The 18606-nt window shown below is 46.1% G+C and overlaps 1 pseudogene across 1 annotated transcript in view; it reads right to left on the reverse strand.

Moving 5' to 3' along the window:
- Positions 1-18606, reverse strand: part of LOC311129470 (DENN domain-containing protein 2A-like) — a 71919-nt pseudogene that overhangs the window by 11404 nt on the left and 41909 nt on the right. The window contains exons 10-12 of the transcript XR_014615311.1: positions 6038-6115; positions 5739-5879; positions 5347-5495 (exon numbers count right to left, since the gene is read on the reverse strand). The product of XR_014615311.1 is annotated as a DENN domain-containing protein 2A-like (transcript). The remainder of the gene's footprint in view (positions 1-5346; positions 5496-5738; positions 5880-6037; positions 6116-18606) is intronic.

The raw sequence follows: 18606 nt of genomic DNA on the forward strand, positions 1-18606 counted from the left end.
TCACTGTGCCAAAACAGTACACAGTTACAGTCTCTCACCCTTCTAGATAATTTTAAACAGTCTAACCTTGTGTCTTGAAGTTGCCTAGGCAACTTCTTTCGCCAATTAGCTTCAGCCTGTTGGTGTGCGACCGTGGCAGAGTTGGTTTGACTTTGGACAGTCTAGCTCGGAGCTAGTTAGGGACCGTCAATAAATTACACAATGTAAATGGTTGCACACCTTTTAGTTGTCTCATTAATAACCTTTTACTGCAGTGGGCTAAATCAGGGTCACACAGAGTGTTTCTTGGTAGTCTTAAACAAATCTACTTTGAAACAATAGTATACACCTCACACACATGGTTATGGGCTTAAAAAAATAAAACACCTGTACCATGTCAGATATAGAGTTGAAATGTATTCCATTTTTGGTTTGCATCCAAATATTACACTTTAAATACATCACAGAAGACTGAACTATAACAAAACTGTTTGACATAGAAACACCAGATTTTCTGAGTTTTATTTTTTAAAATAATGTTTATTAATTATGAAAATATAAAAAAATGTAACATTCCAACCATGAGGCCACTAGGTCATTTGAGTGCGGGAAAGTGCTACATGCTTTCAATATTTTATATGAATTCTTTACATTTATAATTGGTTTGAGGTTTTTAAGTATTTTAAATCTGGAGCTATTGACATTTAAAAATATTGTCCCATGTACATTGTGTAATTTACTGATGGTCTGTATCTAGCCCCATATGGACTATGTCAAACAAAATTGACCATGGGCATTACGTTCGAGTCGCATGCAGCTGCACTCCAAATTGATGATTTACTTGGGTGCTGCGAGCATGTGAGCAGGATTGAAATAAACCCAACCCAAGGAAAACTTTTATGGTACCCTTCATTCCATAACAAAACAAATGTCTCTCCTAATTATCTCGCAAATCTCTGTTTTATCTATTTACACTTTGTAGTCAATTTTGACACTAGAATACATTGTAATGACTCATATTGATGCCACATAGGCCATTTTGTACCAGAGAAGATGTTTATCGCCTTCAGTTGCTTTTTAAAAAGTTTGTATGTGAGTATTTTCACCACTAGTCGGCAGTGTGGTGTCAAATATTTTGTCCTTCGACAAAAACTTCCTCTGTCATTTTCGAATTTCTTCTCAATGCCCATATTTGCCACAGGGGCATTTTCCTTCACTCTAAGACAGGGATCATCAAGCAGATACAGCCGCGGGCCGAATTGTTTACGACCAGAAATACGACTATTACGACCAGAAATACGAACTTATTCCAGATGCTGCCCCAAGACGCTGCCAGTCGAAGAAGAGGTATTCGGAGTGGACTTCTAGTCCGACTCAGGAGGCGTGCACACCATCCACCGCTTCCGAGTATTTTACTCGCTAATGTTCAGTCCTTGGACAATAAAGTAGACGAGCTCAGGGCAAGGATCTCCTTCCTGAGAAACATCAGAGACTGTAACATACTCTGTTTCACGGAATCATGGCTCTCTCCGAATATACGGTCTCCGTCCATACAGTCAGCTGGGTTCTCAGTACATTGCGCAGACAGAAATAAAGAACTCTCCCGGAAGAAGAAAGGCATGGTGTATGTTTTATGATTAACTACTCATGGTGTGATTATGATAACGTACAGAAGCTCAAGTCCTTTTGTTCACCCGACCTAGAATATCTCACAATCAAATGTTGACCGTGTTACCATCCAAGATAATTTTATTCGGTTATAGTCACAGCCGTGTATATCCCCCTCAAGCTGATACCACGACGGCCCTCAAGGAACTACACTGGACTTGAGGGCAAACTGGAAACAACCTGAGGCCACATTTATTGTAGCTGGGGTTTTTAACAAAGCAAATTTGAGGAAAACTCTACCGACGTTCTATCAACACAATGCCTCTAGTACTCGCGCTACAAAAACTCTTGACCATTGTTACTCTCCCTTCCAGGATGGCTACAAGGCCCTCCCCTGCCCTCCCTTCGGAAATTCAGATCACAACTCCATTCTGCTCCTCCCTTCCTATAGGCAGAATCTCAAACAGGAAGTACCCGTGCTAAGGTCTATTCAGCGCTGGTCTGACCAATCAGAATCCATGCTTCAAGATTGTTTTGATCACGCGGACTGGGATATGTTCCGGATTGCCTCTGAGAATAACATTGACGTATACACGGACACAGTGAATGAGTTCCTCAGGAAGTGTATAGGGGATGTTGTTCCCACTGTGACTAATAAACCTTACCCAAATCAAAAACCGTGGATAGATGGCAGTATTCGTGCTAAACTGAAAGCGCGAACCACTGCATTTAACCACGGCAAGGTGACTGGGAATATGGTTGAATACAAGCAGTGTAATTATTCCCTCTGTAAGGCAATCAAACAGATAAAACGTCAGTACAGAGACAGAGTGGAGCCGCAATTCAACGTCTCAGACACGAGACATATGTGGCAGAGTCTACAGACAATCACGGATTACAAAGGGAAAACCAGCCACGTCGCGGACACGGACGTCTTGCTCCCGGACAAGCTAAACACCTTCTTTACCCGCTTTGAGGATAACACAGTGCCACTGATGCGGCCCGCTCCCAAGGACTGCGGGCTCTCGTTCTCCGGGGCCGACGTGAGTAAGACATTTAAATGTGTTAACCCTTGCAAGTCTGCCGGTCCAGACGGTATATCCAGCCGTGTCCTAAGAGCATGTGCAGACCAGCAGGCTGGAGTGATTACGGACATATTCAATGTCTCCCTATCCCAGTCTGCTATCCCCACTTGCTTCAAGATGTCCACCATTGTTTCTGTACCCAAGAAAGCAAAGGTAACTGAACTAAATGACTATCGCCCCGTAGCACTCACTTCTGTCATCATGCTTTAAGAGGCTAGTTATGGATCATATCACCTCCACCTTACCTGACACCCTAGACCCACTTCAATTTGCATACCGCCGCAATAGATCCACAGTTGATGCAATTGCCATTGCACTGCACACTGCCCTATCCCATCTGGACTAGAGGAATACCTATGTAAGAATGCTGGTCATTGACTATAGCTCAGCCTTCAACAGCATAGTACCCTGTACCCTCATCATTAAGCTCGGGGCCCTGGGTCTGAACCCCGCCCTGTGCAACTGGGTCCTGGACTTCCTGACGGGCCGCCCCCAGGTGGTGAAGGTAGGAAACAACACCTCCACTACGCTGATCCTCAACACAGGGGCCCCACAAGGGTGCGTGCTCAGCCCCCCTCCTGTACTCCCTGTTCACCCATGACTGCGTGGCTACTCACGCCTCCAACTCAATTATCAAGTTTGCAGACGACACAACAGTAGTAAGCCTGATTACCAACAATGATGAGACAGCCTACAGGGAGGAGGTGAGGGCCCTGGCGGAGTGGTGCCAGGAAAATATCCTCTCCCTCAACGGCAACAAAACGAAGGAGCTGATCGTGGACTTCAGGAGACAACAGAGAGAGCACGCCCCTATCCACATCGATGGGACCGCAGTGGAGCAGGTGAAAAGCTTCAAGTTCCTCGCCGTACACATCACTGACAATCTGAAATGGTCCACCCACATTGTGGTGAAGAAGGCGCAACAGCGCCTCTTCAACCTCAGGAGGCTGAAAAATGTGGCTTCTCCCCTAAGACCTTCACAAACTTTTACAGATGTACAATTGAGAGCATCCTGTCGGGCTGTATCACCGCCTGGTACGGCAACTGCAACACCCGCAACCGCAGGGCTCTCCGGAGGGTGGTGCGGTCTGCCCAACGCATCACCGGGGGGCACACTGCCTGCCCTCCAGGACACCTACAGCACTCGCTGTCACAAGAAGGCCAAAAAGATCATCAAGGATATCAACCACCCGAGCCACGCCCTGTTCACCCCACTATCATCCAGAAGGTGAGGTCAGTACAGGTGCATCAAAGCTGGGACCGAGAGACTGAAGAACAGCTTCTATCTCAAGGCCATCAGACTGTTATAGCCATCACTAGCCGGCTACCACCCGGTTACTCAACCCTGCACCTTAGAGGCTGCTGCCCTATGTACATAGACATGGAATCACTGTTCACTTTAAATGGAACACTAGTCACTTTAATAGTATTTACATACTGTTTTACTCATTTCATATGTATATACTGTACTTAACTGTATTTTATTCAATGACAAATCAGACATTGCTCGTCCTAATATTTATACATTTCTTAATTCCATTCTTTTACTTTTAGATTTGTGTGAATTGTTAGATACCACTGCACTGTTGGAGTAGGAACACAAGCATTTTGCTACACCCGCAATAACATCTGCTAAATATGTGTATGTGACCAATAAAATGTGATTTGATTTTGAGCGGATGGTCATGGGCCGAAAAACACAATTACGATAAATATGTAGACTGGAAATTGACCACAAGAAGCCCAAGCAGATATAATATTTGACTAAAACCCAATCATTTCAAACCTTGCTTACATTTATATACGATCACATACACTGAGTATACAAAACACCTGCTCTTTCCATGACATAGACATAGACATGTTGGGTCCATGGCCAGGAAACTCCCCAGACCTTAATCACATTGAGAACTTGTGGTCGATCCTCAAGAGGCGGGTGGACAAACAAAATCCCACAAATTCGGACAAACTCCAAGCATTGATTATGCAAGAATGTGCTGCCATCAGTCAGGATGTGGCCCAGAAGTTAATTGACAGCATGCCAGGGCGGTTTGCAGAGGTCTTGAAAAAGAAGGGTCAACACTGCAAATATTGACTATTTTCATAAATTTAATGTAATTGTCAATAAAAGCCTTTCACACTTATGGAATGCTTGTAATTATACTTCAGTATACCATAGTAACATCTGACAAAAATATCTCATTACACTGAAGCAGCAAACTTTGTGAAGACCAATACTTATGTCATTCTCAAAACCTTTGACCACGACCTATGTCATTCCACTCTGCGTACCTCTCTTCTACTACACTGACCCCAGTGGCCCTAGCCATCTCTGGCTCTCACAGGCTTTATCCAAAGAGAAATAAACAGTTTCTAAAAGGGACAGAATCAACACAACAGCAGGCTTCACTCAATATCTCCCTGTCACATTGAAGAAAAACATTTTAACCATGAGGCTGAGACACTATTTTATTTTCTCTCTTATATTCTGTCTCTTGTGTTCCTCTCAGCTATAAAATCCACAGTCCCAGCTTTACTACCCTCTTTGGGGGATGCTTTGTGGCTGCTTTGAAATAAAATATAATTGTAAAATAATACATACAATTGTTTTGATTTCTGCTTATTAACTATGCCATAAAGTGCTGAGTAGCCTATCAGGCTAATGGCATCACACCTGAGTTTGTCTGCAGTGAAGATGACCCTACGTTCCAGCAGGAGAGAACCAAAGACCCTGAGTAGCAGACGCAGACTCAGACAGGAGAAGAGACACTCAAAGTCCACATGCTCCAGGCGAGAGTCAGATGGACGACACAGCTCCATTACCTGAGACAGGAGGAGGGGGTAGAAAGAAGGGGGGAGAGATAAACAGACAGGGGGTTACAGAGAGAGAAAGAGAGAGTGAGAAGAAGAGAGAGAGAGAGACAAAGAGAGTGGAGAGTGAGATGTCTTTTACTAATACAAAACGGACGCAGCATAGAACACTTCAACTCAAACACTTTGCATGGCATCTGTATGTAATATTATTGGAAGTCTTCTTTGGAGATTAACGTAAAATCGAGGACTTACCTCAGTACCAGATCCGGGAAGGAAGGTTTTAATGGTGATGGGTCTGCCAGGAGCAGGAAACGGAGCCTCCATAATGGCCCTCATGAAGGGTTGGACCAGGGCTGGAGACAGGGCCCTCCTCCTCTCCACCTCATCCAGGACCTGGCAGACACATACACAGGGCAGGACAGAGAGGTCAGCAGGTAGCCTAAAGGTTAGAGAGATGGGCCAGCAACAGAAGAGTTGCCAGCTCGAATCCTGGGTTTGACGGGATACAGGATGAGGTGGCAACCAGGAGGCTGATGTACAGTATACTATACCTTGGAGAAGAGGTGGAAGCATCCCAGGTGGCTGACGATGCAGTAGACTTCAGGGAGACGCTTTCCTTTCCCACTGGGCTGGGAGAAGAGAGGAGGATATTTTAATGCTTTGTCATAGCCCCTCTAGGAAAAACTAAGCCGTGTCCCTGCTGAAAACCCCCCAGCATAGACCAGCACAGGCTGCACTCTTAGAAAAAAGGTTCCGAAAGGGTTCTTTGGGGAGGGATAGCGTTCTACCAAGAACTGTTTTGATCTGAGGAACCCCTTTTGGAAGAGAAGGATTCTTTGTAAGGCAAAGGGTTCTACCTAGAACCGTTTTTGGAAGAAAGGGTTCTTTTGATGATGCATTGGAAGGCAATATGGATTCTTTGGAAAGCAAGAAGGGTTCTACATAGAACCATATCATATTTTGTAGCATGCTCTCTATTTCATGACCGAAAAGAGCTTCTGGACGTCAGAACAGCAATCACTAACCTCCATTTGGAGGAGGACTTCTACTTCAGTGAGTCGGAGGCGAAAGACATTGATTATCGCAGACCAGGCCCAAATCCCCGACACTCGAAGAAGAAGGAGACGGCGCCATAGAGGCCGGCATGCGGAATACCTGATAAGACTACGTGGATAAGTCACCTGTACCCTCCGTTCTATTGGCGAACGTGCAATCACTAGAGAATAAACTGAATAGGCTCTGTTCGAGACTATCTTATCAACGTGATCTAAAGAACTGTAATATCCTGTGTTTCTCCAAGTCGTAGCTGAAAAGGGACATGGTAAATATAAATCTAGCTGGTATTTCTATTCATCGGCAGGACAGAACGGCTGCGTCGGGGAAGCTCAAGAGGAGGGGGTGTGTGTCTCTTTGTTAACAGCAACTGGTGCGCAATCTCTAATATTAAGGAAGTCTCGAGATTCTGCTCGCCTGAATTAGAATATCTCATGATAAGTTGTAGACCACACTATTTACCAAAGAGTTTTCATCTATATTTTTCGTAGCTCTCTATTTACCACCACAAACCGATGCTGGCACTAAGCCCGCACTCAATGAGCTGTATAGGGCCATAAGAAAACAAGAAAATGCTCACTCAGAGGCGGTGCTCCTAGTGGCCAGTGACTTTAATGCAGGAAAACTAAAATCCGTTTGACCTCATTTCTATCAGCATGTCACCTGTGCAACTAGAGGCGGAAAAACTCAATCACCTTTACACCACACACAGACACATACAAAGCTCTCCCTCACCCTACATTTGGCAAATCTGACCATAACTCTACTCTCCTGATTCCTGCTTACAAGCAAAAACTCAAAAAGGAAGTACTCAATATGGAAGTGGTCCGATGAAGCGGATGCTAAGCTACAGGACTGTTTCGCTAGCACAGACTGGAATATGTTCCGGGATTCATCCGATGGCATTGAGGAGTTTATTAATAAGTGCATCGACGTTGTCTCCACAATGATCGTACGTACATATCCCAACCAGAAATCATGGATTCCAGCCAACATCCGCAATGAGCTACAGGCTAGAGCTACCGCTTTCAATGAGAGGGGCACTAATCCGGATGCTTATAAGAAATCCTGCTACGCCCTCCAACGAACCAACAAACAGGAAAAGTGTCAATACAGGACCAAGATCGAATACTACTATACCGGCTCTGACGCTTGTCGGATATGGCAGGGCTTGCAAACTGTCACAGATTACAAAGGGAAACCCAGACGCGAGCTGTCCAGTGACACTAGCCTACCAGAGGAGCTAAATACCTTCTAAGCGCGCTTCGAGGCTAGCAACACTAAACTATCCATGAGAGCACCAGCTGTTCTAGACGACTGTGTGATCACGCTCTCCGTATCCGACGAGAGTAAGACCTTTAAACAAATTAACATTCACAATGCCACAGAGCCAGACGGATTACCAGTACACATACTCAGAACATACGCTGAGCAGCTGGCAAGTGTCTTTACTGACATTTTCAACCTTTCCCTGACCCAGTCTGTAATACCTACATGTTTCAAGGAGACCACCATAGTCCCTGTGCCCAAGAAAGGCAAGGTAGCCTATCGCCCTATAGCCCTCACATCTGTAGCCATGAAATGCTTTGAAAGGCTGGCTCACATCAACACCATCATCCCAGACACCCTGGACCCACTCCAATTCACATACCATCTCTATTGCACTCCACACTGCCCTTTCCCTTCTGGACAAAAGGAACACCTATGTGAGAATGCTGTTCATTGACTTCAGCTCAGCATTCAACATCATTGTGCCCTCCAAGCTCATCACTAAGCAGCGTGATGCCAGGACAACAACCTCTCCCTCAACGTCAGCAAGGCAAAGGAGCTGATTGTGGACTACAGGAAACCGAGGGCCGAGCACTTCCATTCACATCGACAGGGCTGTTGTGGAACAGGTCAAGAGCTTAAAATTCCTCGGTGTCCACATCTCTAATGAACTATCATCGTCCACACACATCAAGACAGTTGTGAAGAGGGCACGACAATGCCTCTTTCCTCCTCTTCCCCCTCAGGAGGCTGAAAAGATTTGGCATTGGCCCTGAGGTCCTAAATGTTCTACAGCTGCATCATTGAGAGCATCTTGACTGGCTGCATCACCACTTGGTATGGCAACTGTTTGGTATCTGACCACAAGGTGATACAGAGGGTAGTGCGTACAGCCCAGTACATCACTGGGACCCAGCTACCTGCCATCCAGGACCTCTATACGAGGCGGTGTCAGAGGAAGGCCCTAAAAAAAAGACTCCAGCCACCCAAGTCATAGATTGTTCTCTATGCTACCGTACGGCAAGCGGTACCGATGCACCAAGTCTGTAACCAACAGGATCTGAACAGCTTCTACCCCCAAGCTATAAGACTGCTAAATAGTTAGTTAAATAGTTAACCAATAGCTACCCGGAATATCTGCATTTACCCTTTTTGCATTAATCTCTTTTGACTCATCACATAAGCTGCTGTTAATGTTTTTTAGCTATCCTGTTGCCTAGTCACTTTATCCCTACCTATATGTACACTACCGTTCAAAAGTTTGAGGTCACTTAGAAATGTCCTTGTTTTAGAAAGAAAAGCAAAAAATTTTGTCCATTAAAATTACATAAAATTGATCAGAAATACAGTGTAGACATTGTTAATGTTGTAAATGGCTATTGTAGCTGGAAACTGCTGATTTTTTATGGAATATCTACATAGGCGTACAGAGGCCCATTAATATATTATCAGCAACCATCAGTCCTGTGTTCCAATGGCACGTTGTGTTTGCTAATCCAAGTTTATCATTTTAAAAGGCTAATTGATCATTAGAAAACCCTTTTGCAATTATGTTAGCACAGCTGAAAACTGTTGTGCTGATTAAAGAAGCAATAAAACTGCCCTTCTTGAGACTAGTTGAGTATCTGGAGCATCAGCAATTGTGGGATCGATTACAGGCTCAAAATGGCCAGAAACAAATAATTTTCTTCTGAAACTCATCAGCCTATTCTTGTTCTGACAAATTAAGGCTATTCCATGCGAGAAATTGCCAAGAAACTGAAGATGTCGTACAACGCTGTGTACTACTCCCTTCACAGAACAGCGCAAACTGGCTCTAACCAGAATAGAAAGAGGAGTGGGAGGCCCCGGTGCACAACTGAGCAAGAGGACAAATACATTAGTGTCTAGTTTGAGAAACAGGCGCCTCACAGGCGCACAACTGGCAGCTTCATTAAATAGTACCCGCAAAACACCAGTCTCAACGTCAACAGTGAAGAGGCGACTCCGAGATGCTGACCTTCTAGACAGAGTTGCAAAGAAAAAAACATATCTCAGACTGCCCATCTTAATATTTTATTTTTACAGCCCCGTCGATGTGAATGGGGGTGTGCTCTTCCCTCCGTTTCCTGTACTCTACAATCAGTTCCTTTTGTCTTTCTGACGTTGAGGGAAATGTTGTTGTCCTGGCACCACACTGCCAGGTCACTGACCTCCTCCCTGTATGGCTGTCTCATCGTCGCCGGTGATCAGGCCTACTACCGTCATGTCTTCAGCAAACTTGATGATGGTGTTGGAGTTGTGCGTGGCCACACAGTCGTGGGTGAACAGGGAGTATAGGAGGGGACTAAGCACACACCCCTGTGGGGCCCCCATGTTGAGGGTCACTGGGGCGGAGGTGTTGTTTTCTATCTTCACCACCTTCCCGTCAGGAAGTCCAGGATCCAGTTGCAGAGAGAGGTGTACAGTCCCAGGGTCCCAAGCTTGGCGACGAGCTTGCAGTGGACTATGGTGTTGAATGCTGAGCTGTAGTCAATGAACAGTGTTCTCACATTCCTTTTATCTAGTTGGGTGAAGGCAGTGTGGAGTGCCATTGAGATTACATCGTCTATGGATCTGTTTGGGTGGTATGCAAATTGAAGTGGGTCTAGTGCACCTGTGTCAAGCTCATTCCATCGAGGGCCTAGTGTCTGCTGGGCTTTGGTTTTTCCTTTCAATTACGACCTAGACAATCAGGTGAGGGGAGTTCCTTACTATTTACATTTTACATTTTTTTTTTTTTACATTTTACGTCATTTAGCAGACGCTCTTATCCAGAGCGACTTACAGTTAGTGAATACATCTTTTTTTAATTTTTTTTTTATATATTTTTTATACTGGCCCCCCGTGGGAATCGAACCCACAACCCTGGCGTTGCAAACGCCATGTTCTATCAACTGAGCTACATCCCTGCCGGCCATTCCCTCCCCTACCCTGGACGACGCTGGGCCAATTGTGCGCCGCCCATGAGTCTCCCGGTCGCGGCCGGCTGCGACAGAGCCTGGATTCGAACCAGGATCTCTAGTGGCACAGTTAGCACTGCGATGCAGTGCCTTAAACCACTGCGCCACTCAGGAGGATTTAGTGACCTTAATTCATCAGTCAAGTACAAGGGAGGAGCAAAAACCGACAGACACTTGCCCCTTCGTGGAATGAGTTTGGCACATGTGGTCTATGGTGTCTGGGATGATGGTGATGATGTGTGCCATAACCAGCCTTTCAAAGCACTTCATGATTACAGATGTGAGTGCTACAGGGCGGTAGTCATTGTGGCAGGTAGCCTTAGAGTTCTTGGGAACAGGAATGATGGTGGTCAGCTTGAGACGTGGGGATTACAGACTGGGACAAGTAGAGGTTGAAAATGAAAGTGAATATGCCTGCCAGCTGTTCTGCGCATGCTCTGAAAACGTGCCCTGGTGTACCGTCTGCTCCTACGGTCTTGCGAGAGTTGACCTGATTTAAAAACCTTACTTACATTGGCCTCGGTGAGCGAGATCACCCAGTCTTCTGGGTCGGTGGGGGCCCTCTTGTATGGCTCTGTGTTGTTTTTTGTCAAAGAGTGCATAAAATGCATTGAGTTCGTCTGGTAGAGGCATCATTGTTCAGATCACGGCTGGGTCTTCCTTTGTAATCCGTAATGGACTGTAGCCCCCTTGTCCTGAGGTGGAGCATATACAGCAGTCATGATAACAGCTGAAAACTCTTGGGAGGTAGAAGGTAGTGATGGTACATTTAATGCCAGAGCTCTCTTGCGTGCGTCAAAATCTCTTAGCAGTGTACCTCGAAGCAGTTTGCCAATGCCTGTATCACTTTATCAGAAGCACATGATCAATAACGTCGGAAGCTGATTGGTTTGGTATTGGTTTGGTACAAGACAAAAAAGCTAACCTGCTCACGTGCTACAGGGTGTGGGACATCATCTATAATAATTGATCTGCTCTAAATTGTTTTGACCAGCAGGTGCCACTAGTGTACATTGTAATTGAGTAATGAACCTATTTTCGACACAATTGGCTGGAAAACCTCAATGCTTCAGGAAGCTTTGTTTCTCCATCATTAGTAGGGTTGGCATTTGACCATCAGGTATTCCAAGACAGGTGAACAATGGGTAGAGACTTCCAAAGCGCTAGAGTCAGTGTGCGGTTGATGAAGAGGCATATCCCTCCCCCTCTCGATTTCCCTGAATCCAATGTCCTGTCCTGTCCTGTCCTGTCCACTCGCTTAATGGAGAATCCATCAAGTTGGATAGCCATTGGGGGTATCATTTCCAAAAGCCATGTTTCAGAAATATTATATTGAATACTGCAGATTCGAGAGTCCCATTGATAGCAAATCTGCGATCGGAGGTCATCCATCTTATTATCAAGTGACTGTACATTGGCAAAGGGAATGGAGGGAAGAGGTGGCCAGTTTTTCCTTCGCCTTAGTCTCGTCAGGACTCCCCCTCTTCTGCCTCTTTTTTGCCTGCGTTTCCTCTTGGGTAGCCTGAAAATTTGGTCGGAATTACATAAAGAGCCCAGCGAAGTAGAAGCTGGAATTTAGGTTAGTAATTGCCGATCTGATGTTCAAATGTTCTTGTCGATTATAAGAAATGATATTGGATATATTTTTTGCAAAAACAAATTAAAAGATAAACGCAGAAAATATTACAAAATAGCAAAGTTGGGTCAGAGCACGCAAGAAAGCAGCCATACAGTACGACGCCATCTCTCCAAATTTCAGCAGTGCGGTACGGTTAGGGTACAGTGCTGTTCCCTGGGGTACAAAAAGGTCAAAGGTACACATAGGAACTAAAATGCTACTGGTTAGTTAATCTAGTATAACGGTACATTTTTCTACCCAACATTTTTTATGTAAGTCACAATCATCACTGCGCTTTGAAATGTAGGTGGGGGCAATGTACCATATTTGGGGGCATGATCAAATATATGTATATTTGTGCCAACCGTCAGTGGAAGTGTTACCAGTTTAAGTGGTTGATGGTTATGTTGTCAAAGTTCTGCAATCTTTGTAAGAGTATGTGACATAAAAGTACTGCACTGTTAAAAGGGTACTGTGCATTTCACAGTAACATCATGGATGTTAGTTGCCTTGAAGCTGCTGTGAATTTTGCGTTATCTATCTAGCAACCAAATGTTATCAAGTTATTGTAAAATGCGCAGTAACATACTTGCAACTAGCTGCCAGTAGCTCACTGTACCTTCACTGAACTTTTCTGATTACAAGAAAGCTTATAACATTAGGTGACAACTTGTTGGAGCCAATTTGGGTGTATCTTATATTATTGTCTAATTCAGGCAATTACACTCCCAACCACTAGGGGCAGACAAATGGTGGTGGTAAACACACATCAGGTGATCTATAAAGACACGTGTTTGAATGGACAGTGCCTTCAGAAAGTATTCACACCCCTCGACTTTTTCCTCACTTTGTTGCATTATAGCCTGAATTTAAAATAGATGAAATAGAGATTTTTTTTGTCACTGGCCTACACACAATACTCCATAATGTGAAAGTGGAATGAAGTTTTTCAACATTTTTACAAATTAATAAAAAATGAAAAACCTGAAATGTCTTGAGTCAGTAATTATTGTTATGGCAAGCCTAAATAAGTTCAGGAGTAAAAATGTGCTTAACAAGTCACATAGTAAGTTTCATGAATTAGTAATAATAGTGTTCAACATGATTTTTGAATGACTACCTCATCTCTGTACCCCACACGCACAATTATCTGTAAGGTCCCTCAGTCGAGCAGTGAATTTCAAACACAGATTCAACCACAAAGACCAGGGAAGTTTTCCAATGCCTCGCAAAGAAGGGCACCATTTGGAAGATGGGGAAAAATAAAAAAGCAGACATTGAATATATATCGCTTTGATCATTGTGAAGTTATTAATTACACTTTGGATGGTGTATCAATACACCCAGTCACTACAAAAATACAGGCATCCTTATTGACTCAGTTGCCGGAGAGAAAGGAAACCACTCAGGGATTTCACCATGAGGCCAATGGTGACTTTAAAACAGTTACAGAGTTTAATGGCTGTGATAGGAAAAAACTGAGGATGGATCTACAACATTGTAGTTACTCCACAATACTAACCTAATTGACAGAGTGAAAAGAAGGAAGCCTGTACAGAAGAAAAATATTCCAAAACATGCATCCTTTTTGGCAGTATTACTTTAGTGCCTTGTTGCAAACAGGATGCATGTTTTGGAATATTTGTATTCTGTACAGGCTTCCTTCTTTTAACTCTGTCAATTAGGTTAGTATTGTATGTGGCAGTAGTATGTGGCAAAGCAATTAACTTTTGGTCCTGAATACAGTGTTATGTTTGAGGCACATCAAATACAACACATTACTGAGTACCAATCTCCATATTTTCAAGCATAGGGGTGGCTGCATCATGTTATGGGTATGCTTGTAATTGTTATGGACTGGGGAGTTTTTCCAGGATAAAAAAGAAACGGAATGGAGCTAAGCACAGGCTAACTCCTAGAGAAATACCTGGAGTTTCTTACCAGGAAGACAGTGAATTTTCCTGAGTGACTGAGTTACAGTTTTGACTTAAATCTACTTGAAAATCTATGGCAAGACCTGAAAATGGTTCTCTAGCAATGATCAAGAACCAATTTGACAGAGCTTGAAGAATTTTGAAAAGAATAATGGCCAAATGTTGCCAATCCAGGTGTGGAAAGCTCTTAAGAGACTTACCCAGAAAGACTCACAGCTGTAATCGCTGCCAAAGGTGCTTCTACAAAGTATTGACTCAGGGGTGTGAATACTTATGTAAATTAGATATTTCTTTATTTAATTTTCAATACATTTGCCCAATTTTCTTAAAACATGTTTTCACTTTGTCATTATGAGGTATTGTGTGTAGATGGGTTTCACGGATTCTGCCGAGGCTGCTCCTCCTCCTTGCTCGGGCAGGCTTCGGCGTTCGTCGTCCCCGGAGTACTAGCTACTGCCGTTCGATGTTATCGGTGTTTGTTTAGTTTTGTCTGTATTGTTTACACCTGTTCGTCATTATGTTAATTGTTTCCCTTATAATTACCCCTGTCTCTCATCTGTACTTTTTGTGTGATTGTTTTCCCCTTCACGGTTGTCTATTTTGTGAGCGGGTTATTTCCTCCTTGCGTGGAGTTATTTTCTGTGTCCTTTTGGATCCTTTTCGTATTAAAAGTACGTATCCGAGAGTTCTGTGTCCTGCGCCTGACTTCGTTTACCGCATCTCACAGACAGTCGTGACAGAATCACACACCTTACCATGGAGTCAGCAGGAGCGACGGCACCGACTGGATCACTCGAGGAGCGCGTCCTACAACAGGCAGCGATGCTCCAAAATCTTGGTGCCGCTATGGATAACGTTATGAACACTTTGGGACGATGGGAGAGAGGAGGTTTGCCCACACCTCCTCCAATGATACCACCACCATCGGCTACTCCTATCGTCTCACATCCGGAGTCCAGTGGGATTCGGCTCTCGCTCCCGAGGGCTTATGATGGCACCGCAGCCGGGTGTCAGGGTTTCCTGCTCCAGGTGGAACTTTACCTGGCAACCATTCACCCGGCACCCTCGGGATATGAGAGCGTGTCCACCCTCATCTCCTGTCTGTCCGGCAAGGCACTGGAGTGGGCCAACGCCGAGTGGGGAGGGATAGACGCCGCTACTGTGAACTATGCGGAGTTCACCCGCCACTTCAGGGCAGTGTTCGATCATCCCCCGGAGGGAAGGCGGCGGGTGAGCGTCTATTCCACCTCAGACAGGGGAGGAGGAGCGCACAGGAATTCGCACTGGACTTCCGGACTCTGGCTGCCAATTCGGGATGGAATGAGAGGGCCCTCATCGACCACTACAGATGCAGCCTGAGGGAGGACGTTCGTCGAGAGCTGGCCTGCAGGGACACCAACCTAAGCTTCGATCAGCTGGTGGACATGTCGATTCGGTTGGATACCCTGTTGGCTATCCGCGGACGTCCAGCGCTGGGGCCGTCCATTCCATCCCCCAGCACCTCCGAGCCGAGCACTATGGAGCTCGGGGGTGCTGGTAGTAGGGAGGCCAGGAAGGAGGCTGTCCCCTGCACCAACTGTGGCTGCCGAGGACACACGGCGGTTCGGTGCTGGGGAGGGTCTCCTCGGATTCGAGGCAGCAGGCAACGCACTGATGAGTCATTCCCGGTGAGTAAGGTCCCAACTCACCCAGTGCTCTCTGCTGTTCATATGTGTATCCAAGTGATGTTTCCAGAAGTTTCTTCTTACTCCCAGCATAAGGCGCTAGTCGATTCAGGCGCAGCTGGGAATTTTATCGATCGCCATTTCTCATATAAGTTAGGGAACCCTATATTACCAGTCGATGTGCCCTTCCCTATCCATGCCCTAGATAGCCGGCCTTTGGGGTCGGGATTGATTAGGGAGTTCACAGCGCCACTGAAGATGAAAACGCAGAAGGGTCATGAGGAGACTATACAGTTGTATTTAATTGACTCTCCTGCGTTTCCAGTGGTGTTGGGACTTCCCTGGTTAATATCTCATGACCCCAACATTTCATGGCAACAGAGGGCTCTCAAGGGATGGTCTGATCAGTGTGTGGGGCAGTGTGTAGGTGTTTCCGTAGGGGCAACGACGGTGGAGAGTCCGAACCAAATGCCCACAATGCACATTCCTCCTGAGTATGCCGATTTGGCAAGCGCCTTCTGTAAGAAGAAGGCGACTCAATTACCACCTCATCGACAGGGGGATTGTGCGATAGACCTCCAGGTTGGCGCGGCGCTCCCTCGTAGCCATGTGTATCCTCTGTCTCAGGAGGAGACGGCTGCTATGGAGACATACGTCGCCGAATCCTTGAGACAGGGATACATACGGCCTTCCACTTCTCCTGCGTCCTCAAGTTTCTTTTTTGTGAAGAAGAAGGATGGGGGTTTACGCCCGTGTATTGATTACCGTGGTCTCAATCAGATCACTATTAAATACAGCTATCCTCTCCCTCTGATTGCTAGTATGACGGAGTCATTACACGGGGCGCGCTTCTTCACAAAATTGGATCTCAGGAGCGCTTAAAACCTGGTGCGCATTCGGGAGGGAGATGAGTGGAAAACAGCCTTCAGTACCACCTCGGGTCACTATGAGTACCTCGTCATGCCATACGATCTAATGAATGCTCCTTCAGTCTTCCAATCATTTGTAGACAAGATTTTCCGGGATTTGCATGGACAGTGGGTAGTGGTGTATATTGATGACATTCTGATATACTCCGCTACACGTACCGAGCATGTGTCCCTGGTACGTCGGGTGCTGGGTAGACTGTTGGAGCATGATCTGTATGTGAAGGCAGAGAAATGTCTGTTTTTCCAGGAGTCCATCTCCTTCCTCGGACACCGGTTGTCTGCGTCAGGGGTGGAGATGGAGATTGACCGCGTTTCAGCCGTGCGTAATTGGCAGACTCCAACTACAGTAGAGGAGGTGCAGCGGTTTTTGGGTTTTGCCAATTACTACCGGAGGTTTATCCGGGGTTTTGGACAGGTAGCGGCTCCCATTACCTCCCTGCTAAAGGGGGGCCCGGTGCGTTTGCAGTGGTCGGCTGAGGCGGACAGGGCGTTTAGTCATTTGAAGGACCTGTTCACCTCAGCTCCGGTGCTGGCACATCCAGATCCCTCTTTGGCGTTCCAGGTCGAGGTGGATGCGTCCGAGGCGGGGATCGGTGCTATACTGTCTCAGCGCTCGGGCACGCCTCCAAAACTCCGCCCCTGTGCTTTCTATTCTAAGAAGCTCAGTCCGGCGCAGCGCAATTATGACGTGGGGGACAGGGAGCTGCTAGCTGTGGTCCAGGCCCTGAAGGTGTGGAGATTGGCTTGAGGGGGCTAACCACCCTTTTCTCATTCTGACTGACCATCGTAACCTGGAGTACATCCGGGCAGCGAAGAGACTGAACCCTCGTCAGGCTAGGTGGGCCATGTTTCTGGCCCGGTTTGTCTTTAAGATCACGTATATGTCATGAACCCTGCATCCTGAGTCGGTTCCTGCCTGTGTTGCCATTTTTCTGCTCGGAATCTCCAGTTTCTTGAGGGTTCGTGAACGCTCCCGGCCTGGTTGCCGGGCGACGTTGCTAGGCGGGAGATCTTCTAGCGTTAGTTTTGTTGTTTTGCACCTTGTTGGCTTGCCGTGTACTTACCTCCGTTTTGTTTCTATCTGCAGTCAATCTCCCGGAACCTTCACCCAACCCCTGCCTGGTTGTCGGCGGCTGCCGAGCCATTCTTGGATCTACCACTGCACCTCCACCAACTCATCTCCGCCGTCCGCTCTGTCCCCTGGATTATTCTACATCGTTTTTTGAATCTGTTAAATAAATACTCACCTTCGTTTCAACTCACCTTGTCCTGGTCTGCTTCTGGGTTCTGGCTTAGTAAACCATGACAGTATATCCCCGGGTCACAGAACGTTAAGGCAGACGCCCTGTCCCGACAATATGACACAGAGGAGAGGTCCATTGAGCCCACTCCCATACTACCGGAGTCTTGTCTCGTGGCACCGGTGGTGTGGGAGGTCGACACGGAAATCGAGCGGGCGTTACGTACAGACCCTTCTCCCCCAGAGTGTCCAGAGGGACGGAGGTACGTGCCACTCGAGGTCCGTGACCGACTGATTTATTGGGCTCACACGTCACCCTCCTCTGGTCATCCTGGTATTGGTCGGACGGTGCAATGTCTTAGCGGGAAGTACTGGTGGCCCACCTTAGCTAAGGACGTGAGAGTTTACGTTTCTTCCTGCTCGGTGTGCGCC

This window comes from Coregonus lavaretus (genome assembly GCF_964263955.1).
Source record: "Coregonus lavaretus genome assembly, chromosome: 5".
Lineage (NCBI taxonomy): Eukaryota > Metazoa > Chordata > Actinopteri > Salmoniformes > Salmonidae > Coregonus > Coregonus lavaretus.